This window comes from Coffea eugenioides, chromosome 2 (assembly GCF_003713205.1).
Source record: "Coffea eugenioides isolate CCC68of chromosome 2, Ceug_1.0, whole genome shotgun sequence".
Taxonomy (NCBI): domain Eukaryota; kingdom Viridiplantae; phylum Streptophyta; class Magnoliopsida; order Gentianales; family Rubiaceae; genus Coffea; species Coffea eugenioides.
Window position 1 is genome coordinate 66,368,392 of NC_040036.1, and position 17,344 is coordinate 66,385,735.

The 17,344-nt window shown below is 40.2% G+C and overlaps 1 protein-coding gene across 1 annotated transcript in view; it reads right to left on the minus strand.

Annotated features, from left to right (window-relative positions):
* The window catches only part of LOC113760057 (UDP-glycosyltransferase 83A1-like), a 30,928-nt gene that overhangs the window by 1,677 nt on the left and 11,907 nt on the right, over positions 1–17,344 (minus strand). The gene's annotated exons all lie outside the window — the stretch shown is intronic.

Here is a 17,344-nt window from a genome sequence, read left to right on the forward strand (position 1 = left end):
ATTCACCATTTTTCTTTCTCCATAGCCGGATCTCTCTCTCTCCCTTGCAAGAAGGAGAAAAAACCTCTTCAATCTTCAAGCTTTCCACTAGCAAATCATCTCAATCAAGCACATAAATTAGTTTCCTTTCCATACAACTTTTCTAGTTGGTGATAGTGGGTGGTTTAGTGAAGCTTTTTGGAAGAGCTAAGGTGTCCATCATCTTCCTCTCTCTTGTTATTAGGTGAGTGATGCTTAAACTTGCCTCCTATACTTACTGATGGTTTATTTTGGTGCCTAATGGTGGCTTTGAGTAATGGAATATGTTGATTTATTTCTTTGATTTGAAGAGTTTTGGTGAAGTTTTCTAATTTTATGATGATTTTTTCTTGGGGTTTAAAATTGGTTATGATGGTGTGGTTTGTTTAGATGATTGGTAATTGGTCTATATAGGCTCTAAGTAGGTGCAAATTAGTGATAAATGCAATTCAATTTGGAATTTGGAAAGAATTTCTGGAAAATTAGGGTTCCTTTGGTTCGAACATTCTGTCCGAAATTTAGGTCAATAGCTAGAAGGCCGAATTGGACTTTGCTCAAAACATGAAGTTGGTAGGTATTGATGAGTTTGAAGTGCCTGCAAATTTTTCAAGGGCATTTGGAGTAGTATAGAGTGAGTTCATGCAGTTTTTCTGTTGCTGTTTTTTTTGGTGAACAGAATGTCCGAACTGCGATAGTAATTGTCTGTTTTGACTGGTATTGGTTTGGATTTTGTTGTTGGTGTCTTCTGATGAAATGTAGCTTGATGTCTTAGCTTTCATATTCCTTTGGAATCAATGCTTTTGGACCTGTATAGACTGACTTGGACTGATTCCAGTTTTGTGTGATTTGGGAACCTGCAATTACGGTTCTGGGTTGGTTTTCTGCATTTTGACTTTAGTTGTGCTAGGATTTGGATTGAGAGGCCTTCCACATTGTTGTAGCCCCTTAAGTCCTGGATATCCCTGTAAATTTTCAGGATTAACGGAGTGGTATAACCTGAGTTATAAATGAAATACTCAGACCTGTTTTGACCGTCATATTCCGTTCTGTTCTTATATCCGGACAGTTTACGACTGGAACTTTGGCTTCACGTTTGACTAGGTTACAAGCTGTTTGGGCTTGCGACCAAAACACCAAACTTATAGCTCTATATCATAGCTTCCTAACGCCCTTGGAATTTCATGAATCGGATTTATAAAACCTGAGATATAGCCGAGCAAATAAGGCCTGCCCGTAAAAATGACCATTTTCTGGTCAGATCTGTTTTGGTCCTGACGACCAACTTCCGTTCCGAATTTGGATTGCCGACCTTCATGAAAGTTGTTCCATTTGGAATGACCTATCTAACTGCCAATTTTCAGCTCTTTTTCCCATGTGTAGCATAGAAAACAGTTTGCACTCAAAACTGACCATTTGTGCATTGGCCAGATTTCGTATGTGATTGTGTTTGGTTCATTTGGGGCTGAAGCCTCCAGTTTCAGTTCTGGATGTCTTCATAACAATTGTTGTTCATCCTTTAAGCTTTGATATGGTGTCTCATACGCCTTAATCCGATATTCGTAGCTCAACTTATGATTACAATAGAAAGCGAGTGTGGCAAATCTGCCGTTTTCCCGCTAACGGCCGTTTCCGTTCCCTTCCGTCATAATTGTATGTGCCGCGAGCGTGCCGTTTTTGCCGTTTTGTTTTGTTTGAGGCACGATGTAGGCCGTTTACGATATGGGTGTGACACAATTCTTCTATTTCAGGACGGTGGTGAGCTGGGGCGGAATGGTGGGGGGCCCACTACTAGCTGTTCATTTCGATCTGGACTTCGTACTTTTGCTATTCAGTTTCTGAGTAAGTAATCAGGCCCAGTTTGGTGGTGTTTTCTTTTGCTATGTGTTGAGTATGTGAAAAAGGGTACTTAGGCGAGGGTGTACTTTATCGCACTCGACTAAACCCTAATTTGAATGTATCATTGTACATTGGCATATGTAATAATGACCCTTTGAACCATACCCTTGAGCCCTTGTGGCTGCGGGAGGCGACTTTCGAGTAAAGTTTTGTGAGTTTGCAAGTTTGTGAGTTTCGTGGGCCGACTAAGACCTGTTTTGCGAACTATTCGAGGCCGTTTAGGGCTTGGTCGAAGTCAGTCCAACTTAGTCTTTGCGGTCGAACCCGCAAGTTTGTAGGTTCATGTTATGAACGCAATTTTTGTGAATCCGGTTGCACCGAGAAGGTGACCAAGTTTGTGACCCCGAGCTTGTGACTGCAAGCTCAAGTTTGTGAATTTTTCGTTCGCGAATATCCGCGGCAAGTTTGGTGAGGTGAACTGGCCAGTGAGGGTGATAAGGTGGCGGTGGGTGTACAAGTGAAGTTTACGGACCATTGAGTGTGGTCGACGGAGTGTCGGCAGGAGATCACGCATGGCATATGAATTGGCTTTGGAGCCACCTGTATCCTTATTATGTGATGTGACTTTTCTGCTTTTGCTTTCCTCGTACTGTGTAACTGTTACGTGAAATTTATGCTTTCGCCCCTGTTTACTTACTAAGCATATAGCTTACCCCTTTCCTTTTGTTTTCCTTAGCAGGGGCCGACGCGGGGACTTTTGGCTCGTATAATAGTATAGGTAGGTTGGCTTGTATTAGTTGAACAGTTTAGGATGTTTGTTTTTGGTTTTGGGTGGTTTGTATAAGGACCGCTTCTTAGGGTCTATAAACGCTTTTGCCTGGTTATTGTTTATCAGTACTATTAGAGCGGTTTTTTGGCTTGATGCTTTTGAAGATGTTAAGTAGACTTTGGTGGTTGTATATATTAATGAAATCGTGGTCTTGTGCTAGGAAGAGTTTTATTAGCTTTAAGTTTTTTGAGGCGCCTGGGCCGGCGAGCTAGGCAGGCTGGCCCCCGGAATACGCTTGGCTCGCCCTGGGAGAAGTGGGGCTGTCACAGGTGGTATCAGAGCCATATGCCGACTAGTTGGGACGTATGTCGCTTCGTCTGGAAAAGCCCCGAGCCTTCGTTTCGTTGAAGAGTCACGAAGCGAAACTCTCCGTAGGGATGCCCCGCGTGCGGGGGCAAGCTGATAGGTACCTCCGTGATGTGACCGCTGAGAACTGTACAGGTGGTATCAGAGCTTAGGCTTCAGATCTCGTAGTGTATCCTAGGCTAAAGGTTAGGATTCCGATCTGTGGGATTTGATTTGAATTTGATTTTGATTGTTAAAAGTTAAGCAATTGAGGGATAAAACCTATAGCAGCTTCGCGTGGTCTCTGCGCAGAGTGAGTCTGGATGAAGTGGCGAATAAGTATGAAGGACTAAGTGTTCGTTCGAGCATAAGTTATGGATCATAAATGTTATAGGTTTTAAATCTTTCTCTTGGTATCTGAGGACCATAGATAGGTACGTCAGGTAGGAATTTTGATTGTAGATAGTTTACTCTTGGGACTGCAGCTCGAGATGTGAATTATCTTATCTCGGATTCTTGTGCCTGAGTACTCCAGAGTTGAGGCGCTGCCAAGTACTTGAGACTAGCATTTTGGGAGTATGAACAGGCTTTGTCTGGCTAGAGTGAGTACAAGATAGCAACGGGCACCTTGGGAAGTGGAGTAAGAAACCGGACGAGGGTGATTTTCGCTGAGCGTGGGACGATAAGTCGCGTTTCTTTCATTTTGCCCTTATATTGTCCCTACATGTGATTTACTTGTGGTATGTGAATACCTACATATACAGTACCTGCAGCTCTTGACTTTGTCTAACTTGAAATGTCCCTTGGTGTATATGATGCAGTATATTGTGTATACGTTGGCGTGACTTGTATATATATGTATACATTTTGATCTTTTGATTATTTTGAGTATTCCAACCCTTTAGTTCGTTGATTGGAATTTCGAGGATGAAATTGTCCTAAGTGGGGGAGATTGTGAGGCCCCAGTCCGTTCGTAAGCTGATATGAGGGTTATTCGTTAATCGGTGGGGTGGTTTCGGGTTTTTATCGCCCGCCTTTTCTACATTTTTCTTTATTGGAAATTTTCCCAGATAATGTTCCTGAGTAAATATAGGTTTTAGATGATTTTTCAAGTATCGATTAGATTTTGAGAAAATAAGAACGTATATCAGACGTGGGACCCACTAGTGCGGAAAGTTCGGAAAAATTCGGCCAATTAGGTTAAATTCCGGATACTGTGTGAAATTTATCGGGTGTTAAGAGATAAGTAGAGAGTGAAATATGATTGATGTGAGAGAGAAAAGAAAAGATAGGATTGCATTTATGAGAGTGACAAGTGTCACTTCCTTATTGGATTGAACTTAAGAAATACTATTCACATTTTTGACTTTTTTGACCAAAGGATTAAATATCTCAAAAATCATTCAAAATTCACCATTTTTCTTTCTCCATAGCCGGATCTCTCTCTCTCCCTTGCAAGAAGGAGAAAAAACCTCTTCAATCTTCAAGCTTTCCACTAGCAAATCATCTCAATCAAGCACATAAATTAGTTTCCTTTCCATACAACTTTTCTAGTTGGTGATAGTGGGTGGTTTAGTGAAGCTTTTTGGAAGAGCTAAGGAGTCCATCATCTTCCTCTCTCTTGTTATTAGGTGAGTGATGCTTAAACTTCCCTCCTATACTTAATGATGGTTATTTTGTGCCTAATGGTGGCTTGAGTAATGGAATATGTGATTTATTTCTTGATTTGAAGAGTTTTGGTGAAGTTTTCCATTTTATGATGATTTTTTTTCTGGTTTAATTGGATTATGATGGTGTGGTTGTTTATGATGATTGGTAATGGTCTATATAGGCTCTAGTAGGTGCAAATTAGTGATAAATGCAATCAATTTTGGATTTGGAAGAATTTCTGGAAAATTAGGGTTCTTGGTTGAACATTCTGTCGAAATTTTAGGTCATAGCTAGAGGCCGAATTGGACTTTGCTCAAAACATGAAAGTTGTAGGTATTGATGAGTTTGAAGTGCCTGCAAAATTTCAGGGCATTTGGAGTAGTATAGAGTGAGTTATGCAGTTTTTACTGTTGCTGTTTTTGGTGAACAGAATGTCCGAACTGCGATAGTAATTGTCTGTTTTGACTGGTATTGGTTTGGATTTTGTTGTTGGTGTCTTCTGATGAAATGTAGCTTGATGTCTTAGCTTTCATATGGCTTTGGAATCAATGCTTTTGGACCTGTATAGACTGACTTGGACTGATTACAGTTTTGTGTGATTTGGGAACCTGCAATTACGGTTCTGGGTTGGTTTTCTGCATTTTGACTTAGTTGTGCTAGGATTTGGATTGAGAGGCCTTCCACATTGTTGTAGCCCCTTAAGTCCTGGATATCCCTGTAAACTTTCAGGATTAACGGAGTGGTATAACCTGAGTTATAAACGAAATACTCAGACCTGTTTTGACCGTCATATTTCCGTTCTGTTCTTATATCCGGACAGTTTACGACTGGAACTTTGGCTTCACGTTTGACTAGGTTACAAGCTGTTTGGGCTTGCGACCAAAACACCAAACTTATAGCTCTATATCAGAGCTTTCCTAACGCCCTTGGAATTTCATGAATCGGATTTATAAAACCTGAGATATAGCCGAGCAAACAAGGCCTGCCCGTAAAAATGACCATTTTCTGGTCAGATCTGTTTTGGTCCTGACGACCAACTTCCGTTCCGAATTTGGATTGCCGACCTTCATGAAAGTTGTTCCATTTGGAATGACCTATCTAACTGCCAATTTTCAGCTCTTTTTCCCATGTGTAGCATAGAAAACAGTTTGCACTCAAAACTGACCATTTGTGCATTGGCCAGATTTCGTATGTGATTGTGTTTGGTTCATTTGGGGCTGAAGCCTCCAGTTTTCAGTTCTGGATGTCTTCATAACAATTGTTGTTCATCCTTTAAGCTTCGATATGGTGTCTCATACGCCTTAATCCGATATTCGTAGCTCTCAACTTATGATTACAAATAGAAACGAGTGTCAAATCTTGCCGTTTCCGCTAACGGCCGTTTCCGTTTCCGTCCGTCATATGTATGTGGCGCGCGTGCCGTTTTTTTGCCGTTTTGTTTGTTTGAGGCACGATAGTAGCCGTTTTACGATATGGTGGACACAATCTTCTATTTCAGACGGTGGTGAGCTGGGCGGAACTGGTGGGGCCCACTACTAGCTGTTCATTTCGATCCGACTTCGTACTTTTGCTATTTCAGTTTTTCTGAGTAAGTATTCAGGCCAGTTTGGTGTGTTTTCTTTGCTATGTGTTTGAGATATGTGAAAAGGGTACTTAGGCGAGGGTGTACTTTATCGCACTCGACCTAAACCCTAATTTGAATGTATAATTGTACTTGGCATATGTATATGAACCTTTTGGAACCAAAACCCTTGAGCTTGTGGCTCGGGGCGACTTTCGAGTAAAGTTTGTGAAGTTTGCAAAGTTTGTGAGTTCGTGGGCCCGACCTAAGACCTGTTTGGACTATTCGAGCCGGTTAGGGCTTGGTCGAAGTCAGTCCAACTTAGTCTGCGGTCACCAAGTTTGTAGGTTCATGTTATGAACCAATTTTGTGAATCCGGTTCACCGAGAAGGTGACCAAGTTTGTGACCCGAGCTTGTGACTCAAGCTCAAGTTTGTGATTTCGTTCGCCCGGGCAAGTTTGTGAGGTGACTGGCCAGTGAGGGTGATAAGGTGTCGGTGGGTGTACAAGTGAAGTTTACGGACCATTGAGTGTGGTCGACGGAGTGTCGGCAGGAGATCACGCATGGCATATGAATTGGCTTTGGAGCCACCTGTATCCTTATTATGTGATGTGACTTTTCTGCTTTTGCTTTCCTCGTACTGTGTAACTGTTACGTGAAATTTATGCTTTCGCCCCTGTTTACTTACTAAGCATATAGCTTACCCCTTTCCTTTTGTTTTCCTTAGCAGGGGCCGACGCGGGGACTTTTGGCTCGTATACTAGTATAGGTAGGTTGGCTTGTAATAGTTGAACAGTTAGGATGTTTGTTTTTGTTTTGGTGGTTTGTATAAGGACCCTTCTTAGGGTCTACCTTTTGCTGGTTATTGTTATAGTATATTAGAGCGGTTTGGCTTGATGCTTTTGAAGATGTAAGTAGACTTTTGGTGGTTGTATATATTATGAATCGTGTTCTTGTGGCTTAGAAGAGTTTTATTAGCTTTAAGTTTTGAGCCCTGGCGCGAGCTAGGCAGGCGGCCCGCCGATACCCTTGGGTTCGCCCTTGGGAGAAGTGGGGCTGTCACAGGTGGTATCAGAGCCATATGCCGACAGTTGGGACCTTAAGTCCTTCGTCTGGAAAAGCCCCGAGCCTCTCGTTCGTGAAGAGTCACGAAGCGAAACTCTCCGTAGGGGATGCCCGCGTGCGGGTGGCAAGCTGATAGGTACCCCGTGATGTGACCCTGAGAACTGTCACAGGTGGTATCAGAGCTTAGGCTTCAGATCTCTGTAGTGTATCCTAGGCTAAAGTTTAGGATGCCGGACTGTGGGATTTGATTTGATTTGATTTGATTTTAAAAGTTAAGCAATTGAGGGATAAAACCTATAGCAGCTTCGCGTGGTCTCTGCGCAGAGTGAGTCTGGATGAAGTGGCGAATAAGTATGAAGGACTAAGTGTTCGTTCGAGCATAAGTTATGGATCATAAATGTTATAGGTTTTAAATCTTTCTCTTGGTATCTGAGGACCATAGATAGGTACGTCAGGTAGGAATTTTGATTGTAGATAGTTTGCTCTTGGGACTGCAGCTCGAGATGTGAATTATCTTATCTCGGATTCTTGTGCCTGAGTACTCCAGAGTTGAGGCGCTGCCAAGTACTTGAGACTAGCATTTTGGGAGTATGAACAGGCTTTGTCTGGCTAGAGTGAGTACAAGATATCAACGGGCACCTTGGGAAGTGGAGTAAGAAACCGGACGAGGGTGATTTTCACTGAGCGTGGGACGATAAGTCGCGTTTCTTTCATTTTGCCCTTATATTGTCCCTACATGTGATTTACTTGTGGTATGTGAATACCTACATATACAGTACCTGCAGCTCTTGACTTTGTCTAACTTGAAATGTCCCTTGGTGTATATGATGCAGTATATTGTGTATACGTTGGCGTGACTTGTATATATATGTATACATTTTGATCTTTTGATTATTTTGAGTATTCCAACCCTTTAGTTCGTTGATTGGAATTTCGAGGACGAAATTGTCCTAAGTGGGGGAGATTGTGAGGCCCCAGTCCGTTCGTAAGCTGATATGAGGGTTATTCGTTAATCGGTGGGGTGGTTTCGGGTTTTTATCGCCCGCCTTTTCTACATTTTTCTTTATTGGAAATTTTCCCAGATAATGTTCCTGAGTAAATATAGGTTTTAGATGATTTTTCAAGTATCGATTAGATTTTGAGAAAATAAGAACGTATATCGGACGTGGGACCCACTAGTGCGGAAAGTTCGGAAAAATTCGGCCAATTAGGTTAAATTCCGGATACTGTGTGAAATTTATCGGGTGTTAAGAGATAAGTAGAGAGTGAAATATGATTGATGTGAGAGAGAAAAGAAAAGATAGGATTGCATTTATGAGAGTGACAAGTGTCACTTCCTTATTGGATTGAACTTAAGAAACACTATTCACATTTTTGACTTTTTTGACCAAAGGATTAAATATCTCAAAAATCATTCAAAATTCACCATTTTTCTTTCTCCATAGCCGGATCTCTCTCTCTCCCTTGCAAGAAGGAGAAAAAACCTCTTCAATCTTCAAGCTTTCCACTAGCAAATCATCTCAATCAAGCACATAAATTAGTTTCCTTTCCATACAACTTTTCTAGTTGGTGATAGTGGGTGGTTTAGTGAAGCTTTTTGGAAGAGCTAAGGTGTCCATCATCTTCCTCTCTCTTGTTATTAGGTGAGTGATGCTTAAACTTCCCTCCTATACTTAATGATGGTTATTTTGTGCCTAATGGTGGCTTGAGTAATGGAATATGTGATTTATTTCTTGATTTGAAGAGTTTTGGTGAGGTTTTCCATTTTATGATGATTTTTTTCTGGTTTAATTGGATTATGATGGTGTGGTTGTTTATGATGATTGGTAATGGTCTATATAGGCTCTAGTAGGTGCAAATTAGTGATAAATGCAATCAATTTTGGATTTGGAAGAATTTCTGGAAAATTAGGGTTCTTGGTTGAACATTCTGTCCGAAATTTTAGGTCATAGCTAGAGGCCGAATTGGACTTTGCTCAAAACATGAAAGTTGTAGGTATTGATGAGTTTGAAGTGCCTGCAAAATTTCAGGGCATTTGGAGTAGTATAGAGTGAGTTATGCAGTTTTTACTGTTGCTGTTTTTGGTGAACAGAATGTCCGAACTGCGATAGTAATTGTCTGTTTTGACTGGTATTGGTTTGGATTTTGTTGTTGGTGTCTTCTGATGAAATGTAGCTTGATGTCTTAGCTTTCATATGCCTTTGGAATCAATGCTTTTGGACCTGTATAGACTGACTTGGACTGATTCAAGTTTTGTGTGATTTGGGAACCTGCAATTACGGTTCTGGGTTGGTTTTCTGCATTTTGACTTTAGTTGTGCTAGGATTTGGATTGAGAGGCCTTCCACATTGTTGTAGCCCCTTAAGTCCTGGATATCCCTGTAAATTTTCAGGATTAACGGAGTGGTATAACCTGAGTTATAAATGAAATACTCAGACCTGTTTTGACCGTCATATTCCGTTCTGTTCTTATATCCGGACAGTTTACGACTGGAACTTTGGCTTCACGTTTGACTAGGTTACAAGCTGTTTGGGCTTGCGACCAAAACACCAAACTTATAGCTCTATATCAGAGCTTTCTAACGCCCTTGGAATTTCATGAATCGGATTTATAAAACCTGAGATATAGCCGAGCAAATAAGGCCTGCCCGTAAAAATGACCATTTTCTGGTCAGATCTGTTTTGGTCCTGACGACCAACTTCCGTTCCGAATTTGGATTGCCGACCTTCATGAAAGTTGTTCCATTTGGAATGACCTATCTAACTGCCAATTTTCAGCTCTTTTTCCCATGTGTAGCATAGAAAACAGTTTGCACTCAAAACTGACCATTTGTGCATTGGCCAGATTTCGTATGTGATTGTGTTTGGTTCATTTGGGGCTGAAGCCTCCAGTTTCAGTTCTGGATGTCTTCATAACAATTGTTGTTCATCCTTTAAGCTTCGATATGGTGTCTCATACGCCTTAATCCGATATTCGTAGCTCAACTTATGATTACAATAGAAACGAGTGTCAAATCTGCCGTTTCCGCTAACGGCCGTTTCCGTTTCCGTCCGTCATATGTATGTGCGCGCGTGCCGTTTTTGCCGTTTTGTTTGTTTGAGGCACGATAGTAGCCGTTTACGATATGGTGTGACACAATCTTCTATTTCAGACGGTGGTGAGCTGGGCGGAACTGGTGGGGCCCACTACTAGCTGTTCATTTCGATCCGACTTCGTACTTTTGCTATTTCAGTTTCTGAGTAAGTATTCAGGCCAGTTTGGTGTGTTTTCTTTGCTATGTGTTTGAGATATGTGAAAAGGGTACTTAGGCGAGGGTGTACTTTATCGCACTCGACCTAAACCCTAATTTGAATGTATAATTGTACTTGGCATATGTATATGACCCTTTTGGAACCAAAACCCTTGAGCTTGTGGCTCGGGGCGACTTTCGAGTAAAGTTTGTGAAGTTTGCAAAGTTTGTGAGTTCGTGGGCCCGACCTAAGACCTGTTTGGACTATTCGAGCCGGTTAGGGCTTGGTCGAAGTCAGTCCAACTTAGTCTGCGGTCACCAAGTTTGTAGGTTCATGTTATGAACCAATTTTGTGAATCCGGTTCACCGAGAAGGTGACCAAGTTTGTGACCCGAGCTTGTGACTCAAGCTCAAGTTTGTGATTTCGTTCGTCCGGGCAAGTTTGTGAGGTGACTGGCCAGTGAGGGTGATAAGGTGTCGGTGGGTGTACAAGTGAAGTTTACGGACCATTGAGTGTGGTCGACGGAGTGTCGGCAGGAGATCACGCATGGCATATGAATTGGCTTTGGAGCCACCTGTATCCTTATTATGTGATGTGACTTTTCTGCTTTTGCTTTCCTCGTACTGTGTAACTGTTACGTGAAATTTATGCTTTCGCCCCTGTTTACTTACTAAGCATATAGCTTACCCCTTTCCTTTTGTTTTCCTTAGCAGGGGCCGACGCGGGGACTTTTGGCTCGTATACTAGTATAGGTAGGTTGGCTTGTAATAGTTGAACAGTTAGGATGTTTGTTTTTATTTTGGTGGTTTGTATAAGGACCCTTCTTAGGGTCTACCTTTTGCTGGTTATTGTTATAGTATATTAGAGCGGTTTGGCTTGATGCTTTTGAAGATGTAAGTAGACTTTTGGTGGTTGTATATATTATGAATCGTGTTCTTGTGGCTTAGAAGAGTTTTATTAGCTTTAAGTTTTGAGTCCTAGCGCGAGCTAGGCAGGCGGCCCGCCGATACCCTTGGGTTCGCCCTTGGGAGAAGTGGGGCTGTCACACCTATTCTAGGGGATAAAGGTAAACCAAATGATATGAGTGATAAAAAATAGGCTGTTATGCACAGAAAAACTGTTGGTAATATTAGAAAATGGATTGATCAAAATATTTTTCAACATATTGCTAATGACACCAGATCTTACTCGGATGAGCTATAAAGATGGGGAAGATATGACTGAACACCTGAGTAATTTTCAGGGATTGATAAACCAGGCAACTACGTTAAATTTGGAGTTGGATGATGAAGTGCAGGCTCTATTATTATTTAGTTCACTACCGGATAGTTGGGAAACTATGGTGGTCTCCATCAGCAATTCAGTTTCGAATGGTGTGTTGACCATAGTTATGGCAAAAGAGGCCGTGATTAATGAAGAGTTCAGGAGGAAGGAACAAGAAATTGCTTATGAGTCCCAGACCCTGGTGACAGAAAAGAAAGAAAGAATAGGAAGAAGTAAAAGTAAAGAACCCCAAAACAGGAATGACAAATTCAGATGCAGATCTGAGTCACGAAAAAATATTACATGCTATTATTGTAAAAAGAATGGGCATTATATGAAGGAGTGCAGAATCTTAAAACAGGAACAAGTTGAGAAAAAAGATAAGGCGAAGGAAAAAGGTGATGAAGAGACTACAGCAATTATGGCAGCTCATGATGATATGTTTGTGTTCTGTGATGATGGTCAGGTGAATATTATTCATTATGACAGTGATTGGGTAGTTGATTCGGGTGCATCCTATCATGTTACTTTTCACAGACATTTCTTCTCAACCTACATCGAAGGAGATTTTGGATATGTTATGATGAAAAATGAGGTTTCATGCAAAGTTGTTGGAATGGGAGACATATATTTGGATACAGATACCGGGTGTTAGCTGATATTAAGAAATGCTCGACATGTTCCTGATATTCGTTTTAATCTTATTTCTATTGGAAAACTTGACGATGAGGGTTATCATAACTTGCAAGGTGGAGGCAAATGAAAACTCAGCAAAGAAAATATCGTTGTTGCTAGAGGAAAGAAGCAGAGTACCCTCTACTTGATGCAAGCCAAGTTGGGAAAGGGAGAAGTGAATGCAGTTCGTGATTCATCAATTGACCTTTGGCATCGGCGACTTGGGCACATGGGTGAAAAATGGATTTAGACACTTGTTCGCAAACAACTGCTACCTGAAATTAGAGGTAATGCACTTAAATTTTGTGTTGACTGCATTTATGGGAAACAACACAAAGTTGCATTTCAAAATTTTTTTCTATCTAGAAAATTGAATACGTTAAAATTGGTGCACACTGATATTTGCTATATGAAAGATAAGTCTCTTGGTGGTGCTATTTATTTTGTAATTTTTATTGATGATTTTGCTAGAAAGGTTTGGTATTTTGTTTTGAAATCCAAAGATCAGGTTTTAGATGTATTTAAAGATTTTTATAGCAAAGTTGAAAGAGAAACTGACAAGCAGTTAAAGTGTATTCGTGCTGATAATGGTGGTGAGTACAGAGGACCGTTTGAAATTTATTGCAAGTCCCGTGGGATTAGATTGGAAAGGACTGTGCCAAAAACTTCTCAAGAGAATGGAGTAGCAAAGAGGATAAATAAATCCATCACTGAATGGGTCAAATGTATGCTCTCTAATACTAAGTTGTTAAAATCCTTTTGGGGTGAGACAATGAGGACTGCGGTCGATTTGATTAATCTTTCTCCATTAGTTCCTCTAGATGGTGACATCCCAGAGAAAATATGGACGGCAAAAGATATATCTTTTAAACACTTGAGAGTTTTTGGTTGGCGGACATTTGTTCATATTCCTAAAGATGAGAGGTCAAAACTTGATGTAAAATCAAAGCAGTGTATTTTCTTGGATTATGGACATGAAGATTTTGATTATAGGTTGTATGATCCTGTTGAAAAAAAGGTGATCAGGAGTAGAGATGTTGTTTTCTTTGAAGATCAAACCATTGAAGATATTGATAAAGGTGACAACACAAAATCTTCAAATGACATTCCTACTAGTTCAAATTCAGATCCAGATCCAATTCCAGTGCCTATTGATTTTAATCAAGGGGGAGCTGAGACGAAGCAGAGAGAGGATGTTAATCATGGTGATAATCCTGCTGCTGATGAACCTAAGCATGAAGCGCCACCTACTCCACCGACGCCACCACAAGATGAACTTAGGAGATCTACCAGAGAGAGGAGACCTTCTAGCAGATATAATCCTGATGAATATGTGTTGTTAACAGATGGAGGAGAGCCAGAATCCTACTGTGAGGCTTTAGAGCATAAGAACAAAGAAGATTGGTTGCGAGCCATGCAAGAGGAAATGACGTCCTTGCATGAGAATCATACCTATGACTTAGTGAAACTGTCTAAGGGTAAGAGAGTTTTGAAGAACAAATAGGTTTACAGGTTGAAAACTCAAGAGCACAACTTATAACCAAAGTATAAAGCAAGATTGCTTGTGAAGGGATTTAGTCAAAAGAAAGGTGTAGACTTTGAAGAAATTTTCTCTCTTATGGTAAAGATGTCGTCAATTCGAGTTGTTCTATGTATTACAGCTAGTTTAAATTTGGAGATCGAGCAACTTGATATGAAGACAGCTTTCCTGCATGGTGACTTGGAAGAGGAAATTTACATGGAACAATCGGAAGGGTTCAAAGAAAGTGGCAAGGAAAATATTGTATGCCGTCTCAAGAAGAACTTATATGGGTTGAAACAGGCACCAAGACAATGGTACAAGAAGTTTGATTCTTTCATGATAGACCACGAGTACCACAGGACTACATCTGATCACTGTGTTTATGTGAAAAGTTTTTCAGATGGTAATTTTATTATTCTCTTGTTGTATGTTGATGATATGTTGATTGTTGGCCATGATACGATGAAAATTGATAGGCTGAGGAAGGAGTTAAGTAAATCCTTTGCAATGAAGGATTTGGGTCCGGCTAGACAAATATTGGGGATGAAAATCTCACGAGACAGACAAAATAGGAAGCTTTGGTTGTCTCAAGAAAAGTATATTAAGAAAGTATTCAACATGTTTAACATGAGTAAAACTAAGGAACTCTCAACTCCACTTGCGGGTCACTTGAAAATAAATATCAAGTAGTGTCCTACAAGTGAGAAAGATAAAGAAGACATGAGAAGGTTTCTTATGCTTCGGCTGTTGGTAGTTTGATGTATGCTATGGTTTGCACCAGACCAGATATTACTCATGCAATTGGAGTAGTCAGTCGATATCTCTCTAATCCTGGAAAGGAGCATTGGAATGCTGTCAAATAGATTTTCAGGTATCTCAAGGGAACTTCTAGATTGTGTCTGTGTTTCGGCAATGGTAAAACTATATTAGATGGGTACATCGATGCAGATATGACAGGTGATCTTGACAATAAGAAGTCCACATCTGGGTACTTGATGATTTTTGTAGGGGGAGCAGTATCATGGCAAAATAAGTTACAAAAATGTATCGCCCTTTCCAGTACGGAGGTAGAGTATATCGTAACCACTGAAGCATGCAAGGAAACTGTGAGAACCCTGAAAAATGGATATATAAGTTAGTGCATATTTCATTTGCATTTCTTTTATTGTTCAATAACTTCTAGCATTATTTTTAATTGTTCACAATTAAGTATGTAAAAATAGGTTTACGTGAAAAATAATATAATTTTCCAAAGTTATGAAATTTCTTGGTTTCATTTGACTTTATATTACTAGGAACCTTAACATTTAGGTTTAATCGATAATTATTCGATAAAAATGGGTTAGGTATAGTAGGGTATAATTAGGCGTTCAAATCGCACTTGGGGATAATTTTTAGAATTAAGTCGGAATTGAGGAATTAAGTTGAGATTAAGGAGCGAAGTGAAAAGACTAAAATAACCTTACCTTACCTTCCATGCAAACCAAACAAGACGTCTGACCGCAAATCAAATCGTATTTGTTATTACCAATTCGATACGCAAACCAATTGTTATACGAAATCGATTCTTACACGTAAACCACTCTCACAAACTACGGCACCACCAAATTATTCTTTCTATCTCACGGCTAAAACTACCTATCAATCACTCTACTTCACATTTCATTCCACAACCACAAGACACAATACCATTCCTTCATTTTCACTGACACAAACCACAAATGTTAATTCCTTCTCTGCACAAACAGCTCCTCGGACAGAAGCTTCAGCACCGCACCATTCAACCAATCAAAATGCACTACCAACACAACACTCAACCACTTCTACACTCAAAACCACGGAACCATCCCTCTTCCTTTTCATTCCTACACCGCAAACCACTGCACTTCATTTTCATCGTGAGGCATCCGAGAGCAAGGGAGGGAACGCGAGTTGAAATCTTCTGTCCGTTTTGTTCTGACCGTGAGTTGGAAGAAAGGCAGAGAGAAACCGTGAGCAAAACTTCAACCATTCTGCAACCAACTTCACGGCTGCAACACCACCAGCTTCCACCTCCACCAGTTGAAGCCGCTACACCAAACCAGAACCAGCAAACCTGTCGCGTGCGTGAGAGCCGAGAGGGAGCAGAAATTTTTCAGATTTTCGTGCGTGGTCTTAGCTTGCTTTGAGGTAAATTTTCTGGACTAAAAATGGGTAATCAGAGGTAGTTTAAGCCAGCCGTGACCTTGCATGTGTTAATTTGGGTAATTAGATGATGAAACCAAAGCTGTGGAAAATATCTGTTTTGGTTAAAAACATTTCTGCCGAGGAGCTTGCTTGGAATTGTAGTTTTTATTTCTGACTTTATGCGACAATCTGAGTTGGATTAAGTGTCTAACTAATCAAAAACAAGAAGTTTAAGTCATCTAGTAATATGCATGTGAGGTTAGGCAGTCGGATGATGATATTAAGCCATTAGAAATTTCTGTTTTGGATGTTGATGTTCCAGCCGAGAGCTGAGATGAAAATGCAATTTTATTTCTGATTCCCTGTGATAATCTGAGCATGAAATGGAGCTGAACTAACTGGATTTTGGATGATTATTAGGATTAAGGCCTTGCATGATCATTTCATGAAGCCGGATGAAGAAATAAAAAGCTAAGGAAATTTTGTTTTGATGGAAAGTGACTGCTCTTGCTAATGTAGCCTCATTCGGTTTAGTTTTTCTGTTTTGGAGCCTTAATCTTGATTAACTAGTAATGACAAGTTAATTAGGCCTGCATGTAGTTGACTAGTAAGTTTTAAAACAGAGAAATAAAATTAAGAGTGCAATCTGCCTCAATGCAAGATTATCCGAGCCAAGCTGGAAGATTGGTTGAAATTTTTTGAGGTTAATGGTCGCTGCTTGAACTTGATTTCTGAACTGGAAACGTTTATTGTCTGGCTAGATAAGTGTATAAGGAAAATGAGAGTTTAAAAGCATGTTTTAACCAGAAAATAAAATAAAAACAGAGAGCTCTCCATGCATGTTCAACCGTGACTGATTGGATAAAATTTCTGATCTCCTAGATGATTTGAGTTGTTATATGAACCTGGTTTTGAAGTGGAAACTTATTTTAATTTTTCCTTTGGAAAATAATGACTTAGAAATACAAAAGAGTGGTAAGTTTAAATTATATAAGTTGTTTAGCAATGAAATATTTGGGACATTGAATGATGGAACCAAAAAGGTTAGTACATGAATGCTGGAATTTTGTTGAGTCAGCCGAATGTTGAGCTGAGATATCAACTTGGATTTTGGAAATTTTTCCTTGATTACATGATGGATTGAAATGCCTGGAATATGTTGTCTTGGAGTCTATAAGAAATATATGATGGTTTGAATAAAAACTGTTGGTGTGAAAAGAAAAGAAAAAGGGGTTTTTCATAA